The following is a 6,266-nucleotide window of genomic DNA, read 5'->3' on the forward strand; positions in this document are numbered from 1 at the left end:
ACACATGCCACAGACAACTAAGGCTATTTAAGAACATAAATGGCCATCATCAAAAAGTCTGCAAGCAATAAATGCTGGAGAATGTGTAGAGAAAAGGGAACCCTCTTACACTGTTGTTGGGAATGCAAATTGATACAGCCACTATGGAGAACAGTATGGAGATTCCTTTAAAAACTAGGAATAAAACTACCATATGACCCAACAATCCCACTACTGGGCATACACCCTAAGAAAACCATAACTGAAAAAGACACATGTACTCCAGTGTTCACTGAAGCACTATGCATAATAGCTAGCACATAGATAAACCTAGATGTCCATTGATAGATGAATGGATAAGGAAGTTGTTGTATATACACACAGTGGAACATTACTTAGCTTTAAAAAGAAATGCATTTGAGTCAGTTTCAACGAGGTGGATAAACATAGAGCCTATTACACAGAGTTCAGTTAATCAGAAAAAGAAACTCAAATATAGTATATTAACAGATATATATGGAATCTAGAAAGATAGCACTGATGATCCTATTTGCAAAGCAGCAAAGGAGACACAGACATAAACAACAGACTTGTGGACACAGTGGGGGAAGGGGAGGGTGGGACGATTTGAGAGAGTAGCCTGGAAACGTGCACATTACCATATGTAAAATGGATAGACAGTAGGAGTTTGCTGTATGACCCGGGGAACCCAAAGCCAACTCTGTGTCAACCTAGAGGGGTGGGATGGGGACTGAGGTGGGAGGGGGTTCAGGAGGGAGGATTTCATGTCGTTGTATGGCAAAAACCATCACAATATTATAGATTAATTATTCTTTAATTAAAAATAAAATTCTAAAAAGATAGAGCAAATGAATAATTCTAAAATTTCTGGCTTATTTTTAGTGGCAAGGAAACAATTAGATTTTGAATTTTTCCTTCCTCATTTTGTTGGTGCCTTGCTTTTGACTTCTGATAAACTCATAGGGAAAAAAAAATTAGCTGCAATTCCTTCACTCAACTGCCCCATCCCAATGGATCTATTGAAAAAATTTCTATACCGTATTTGCTTTACCACAGGCTATGGAAAAATAGAAGATCTGAGTCAATGTCCTATGAAAAAACTGATTTCTCCCAAGTAACATGTATGCAGAGTTTAGTAAAGTAAATGGAAGACACTGGAGTAAAACATACTTTAAAATCATGAAACTAGGAGATTATAGTTCTTTCCTTTGCCTAATCTGAAGCTATGAACATGAACATTGAAGACTCTAGAAAGTATATTAAAACTTATCAAAATTCCTAAAATGTGCCAATGTTAAATAATCAACAAGTAGTTTCTGAGCTTTTTTTTTTTCCTGTCAATGATCCTCAAAACTTTTACTCTCACAATTTACAACAGATACAATTCTACATATGTATATAAATCATCACATTCTTGGCATCATGACAAGCCTAAATTACTCCCCCCTTCAACAAACTCCTTATGACATTTTTCACCTCCATGTTTCTCACTGTATAAATGATAGGATTAAACATAGGAGTGAGGATTGCAAAGAACACAGTCACCCACTTGTCTGCAGGGTAAATAGCCACAGGATGTGTGTAAGTGCATATACAAGGGACGAAAGACATTACCACTACTGTGAAGTGGGCACCACACTTAGAGAGGGCTTTGTGTCGTCCTTCATAGCCATGGGATTTCAGGGAGCTCAGGATGACTATGTAGTAGATGAGCAGCATCCCCCTTGTGTTAACTGCCACCACCATACCAAGCCTATAGGTATCATTGCAGGCAAGTTCCAACAGTGAGAAGAAATCACACATGAAGTGGTCAATGACATTGGGACCACAGAAGGTCAAGTCCATCAAGAAAAGAATCTGCACGGTGGCATGCAGGATCCCCCCGATCCAGGCCACCACCACCAGGAGCTGGCAGAGCCCCTGTCGCATGATGGTCGTGTTAGTGCAGAGGCTTGCAGATGGCCACGTAGCGGTCATAGGCCATGACCAATGGGGATGGTGACCTCTGATCACACCAGGAAATGCTGCCTAAAGAGCTGAGTCAGGCAGGCACCACAGGAGATGGTTGTCCTCTGGTACAGCAAATCAACTATCGATTTGGGAGTGGTGACAGAGGTCAAGGAGGCATCTAGGAAGGACAAGTGAGTGAGTCAGAAGCACATAGGGCCAGAAAATGTGGGGCTGAGGGAGATGGTGATGACCATGAGCAGGTAGGCCAGCACTGTGAATAGCAAAATGATCTCTGATGCTCCAAAGAATTGTTTGGGGTAAGACCTGTTTCCTGCAGCTGTATAGCATGGGAATTCATTGGTGCTCTGTGATGACCTAGAGCAGTGGGATCGGGCAGGGGGTGAGAGGGAGGCTCAAGGGTGAGGGGATATATCTATACATATACCTGATTCACTTTGTTGTGCTGCAGAAACTAACACATGGTAAGGCAATTATACACAAATAAAACAAACAACCAAAGAAGAAGCCACTGAATTATACAGCTGTTTTTTTTCCCTGTTTTTGGCCATGGCACATGGCCCATGGGATCTTAGATCCCAGAACCTTTGCAGTGGAATTGAAGAATCTAAAGCCCTGTATCTCCAGGGAATTCCCTGAATTAGATGGCTTTTTAATCTGAGAGCAAATCAGCTAGCATTTTAAGGTTGTGTTTTTTTTCTAAGTTTTCCTCTAGGAGTATTATAGTGACCAATCCTACATGTAGGTCTTTAATCTGTTTTAGGTTTATTTTGTATATGGGGTAAGGGAATGTGTTGAAGAGGCTCTCTTTTTTCCATCATATATTCATCCATCTTGGAGACAGCCTTGTACATCTTAGTAAACACAGTCACCCCAGTACAAAGCTCTATCGTTGCTGTGCACTCAAATTATGGAAGAAACAGCTCCAGTTGAACACTGAGTTTGACACAGTAAAATCTGTGAGAAGAAACATGAGTTGGTGTGTTGTAGTTAGAGAAGGTCTGATTCATAAAGAACAATGTAAAAATGTAAGATGATGTGATGTCTTCTAGATGCAGAGAGGAGTATTGCAGGAATCCCCAACTTTCCTGAAAGTTCACCTTAGCCACTTTGCTTTTGTGCAGATCAACACTAATTCTTTTTTTCAATAACAGCAAGGAAAACTGAAGGGGGGTTTGCTTTAAAAAATTATGTTACCATGCTAATGCCGTTTGTTTGTAAAATTTGTAAAAGTAAAGTGGCATAATTTGAACTTTCAAAAAGGAAAAAGTTGCAATGCTGAAATATACTGCTATTAATACATATTAGACAAGGCTGCAACCTATTGACACCATCTACTTGAAGGACAGTGACTCACTAAGACTGTAGATAATTTTCTTATCTATACACCTAAACATAGCACAGACACCTAAGGATATTCAAGAATGGAGAGCAAATGAAGACTAACCTCAAAACTTCTGGCTTATTTTTCTGTTTCTACCAATAAAACAGATGGTGAATTATTCTTTTGTCCTTTTGTGATGGGCTCTCTTTTTTGCTTTTGGTAAAATCATAGTAAAAAAGAAATTTTCAATTGTAAGTCATTTGCTAATTGCCGCTTCTCCGTGTATCTACCTAGGAATTTCTACCCCTTATTTGCTTTACTACAGGCTAGGCAAAAATAGTTCTGAGATCAATGTCCTGTGGAAAAGCCAATTTTGCCCAAGTAATAAATATGAATTTAGTACAGTAGGTGTCAGGCTCTTGAGAAAAACATTCTACAGTTCTCAAACCAGGGATTTATTGTTGCTCATTTCATTTCCTAACGTGAATCTTTGGACAAGAACATTGAACCATCCTATAAAGTATATTGGGGTCCCCCAGTGACTCAGTTGTAAACAATCTACCTGCAAGGCAGGAGACTTAAGAGACCAGGGTTCTATCACTGGATCAGGAAGATCCTCTGGAAGAAGGCATGGCAACCCACTCCAGTATTCTTGCCTGGAGAATCCCATGGACAGAGAAGTCTAGTGGACTATAGTTCATAGGGTCTCAGTCAAACATGAGTGAAGCAACTGAGCACTCAGAAAGTATATTAAAACTTATAAAAATGCCTAAAATATATCCAGACAATATTAAATAATTAAGAAATATTAGTTTCTGGCCCTTTCTTTCTGTCAATGATCTACAATTTTATTTTTACTTTCTATCACAATTTATAACAGGTATAATCTTACCTATGTATATAAATCATTCTATTCTTGTCATTGTGAACAGCTTAAGTCATTATCATTTTCAGCAAACTCCTCATGGCATTTTTCACCTCTGTGTAAATGATAGGATTTAACATGGAGTGAAGACTGCAAAGAACATAGTCAGCCACTTGTCTTCCAGGTAAGTGGTCACAGGATGCATGTAGGTGAATATAAAAGGGACAAAATAGAGCACCACTACTTTAAAGTGGGAGCTACATGTAGAGAGGGCTTTGTGCCTTCCTTCAGAGCCATGAAGGAAGTTCCAAGGATTTCAGGGAGCTCAGGATGACTAGGTAGGAGATGAGGAGCATGAAAAAATGAACAAGCACATGACCCCGATGTTAGGTGTTACCACCATTCCAAGCCTGTAGGTACTGTGGCAAGCAAGAGGCAACAGTGAGAAGAAACTACACATGAAATTGTCAATGGTGTTGAGACCACAGAAGGCCAAGTCTACTGTGAAAAGAATCTGCACAGTGGCATGTAAGATCCCCCCGATTCAGACCACCACCACCAGGAGCTGGCAGAGTCCCTGTCACATGATGGTCGTGTAGTGCAGAGGTTTGCAGATGGCCACATAGCGGTCACAGGCCATGACAATGAGGATGATAACCTCTGATCCTCCCAGGAAGTGTTCCAAAAAGAGCTGAGTCAGGCAGCCACCCCAGGAGATGGTTCTCCTCTGGTACAGCAGGTCAGCGATCAATTTAGGGGTGGTGACGGAGGTGAAGGGGGCATCTAATGAAGGCCAAGTGAGTGAGAAAGAAGTACATGGGAGCAGAAAGTGTGGGACTGAGGGAGATGGTGATGACAATGAGCAGACTGGCCAACACAGTAAATAGGAAAATGAACAAAAAGACAACAAAAAGTATTTTCTTTAAGTGTGGATTCTGTGTGAGTCCCAAGAGAGCAAATTTAGTTGCGTTGTTTAGAGATGTCAAGAGATCCATTTAACAGCATATACCTTCCTGGGTCCTGAGCTACCTACAGAGGAACAAAGAATGATACCTATTAATCATTAAAGTGTTAGAGTCTGAATTCTTTAGAACCTAAACACAGCAGTCCCTGGAACTGTGGAGCGTGTCCTTGCCACTGTGCCCGGCACTTGCTTCAGTTATTGCTTACTTCCTTCATGATGTGTTTCCCCTCTTCTAACATCTAGAGCTTGTCACCCATAAAATATCTCTTGGGCAACATTTGATGTGTCATTAACTGAAAAAACACTAGGATTTCCCCCTGCTTTCCAACTCCATATGACTTTGCTAAGTCATCTCAGTGTCTCATGTTTCCAAGCCTTCCTCTCTGTGTGTGTGGTTACAAATTTTAATTCTCAGATGCACCTTGTAAGCTGGGATGTGCCACACACAAGTAAGAGTTATTCCCTTTTCCATGATAATTTATATTTGAACCCTCTGCTTTAACTTTGGAAATAAAGACATGGTCAAAAGAAATTCATCATAAACAGTGGGTTTAGGGAAATACATATAAATCACTGCTCACATAATGTAACTAGTACCAACCAGAATACAAGCTATTCAGCTGTGTTTCCTCACTCACTGCAGTGATTGGCATGGTGTCTGTAGTGTGTGAAACCTATTAGGTGATAAGTAGATGCTTGATGAATTGTTATACACCATGGGTAACTATATGCCTGATTCCCCAGACCATAAACCTAGGAGGAATTCAAGTGTTCTTTTTTCTCCTATTCTGTTTATCATTACTCTCTACTTTAAGAGAAACAAAAATAAACATTTGAAAAGAAGCTGCCCTCCAGCTTAATAGTTTTGGCACATCTTATGGGGTAAACATTAAAATATATAATTGCCTCTAGGAACAAGTATGCTATGGGGTCTTTTTACTTTCAAGATAGTTATAGTGTTTGTTAATCAATTTTTTTTATTCTTTAAAATTCTGTTTCATATTGAATTTAATGTAGTCATGCTTAGTAAATGTAAAGCTTCTATAACCTTGGGTAAAAAAAGAAATAAAAACTCTAGCAAAGTTTTTCAGTATATAAGGATTTTTCAAGTAGTGGAAAGTTTATTTTCAAAGTTCTTAAAGCAA

At 39.6% G+C, this 6,266-nt stretch overlaps 1 pseudogene; it reads right to left on the reverse strand.

Moving 5' to 3' along the window:
• Positions 1-1,431: 1,431 nt before the first annotated feature.
• LOC139034245 (olfactory receptor 4C3D-like) lies at positions 1,432-5,774 on the reverse strand (annotated as a pseudogene).
• Between the last annotated feature and the right edge of the window lie 492 nt (positions 5,775-6,266).

The sequence above is a fragment of the Odocoileus virginianus genome, unplaced genomic scaffold (assembly GCF_023699985.2).
Source record: "Odocoileus virginianus isolate 20LAN1187 ecotype Illinois unplaced genomic scaffold, Ovbor_1.2 Unplaced_Contig_74, whole genome shotgun sequence".
In the NCBI taxonomy this organism is placed as follows: Eukaryota; Metazoa; Chordata; class Mammalia; order Artiodactyla; family Cervidae; genus Odocoileus; species Odocoileus virginianus.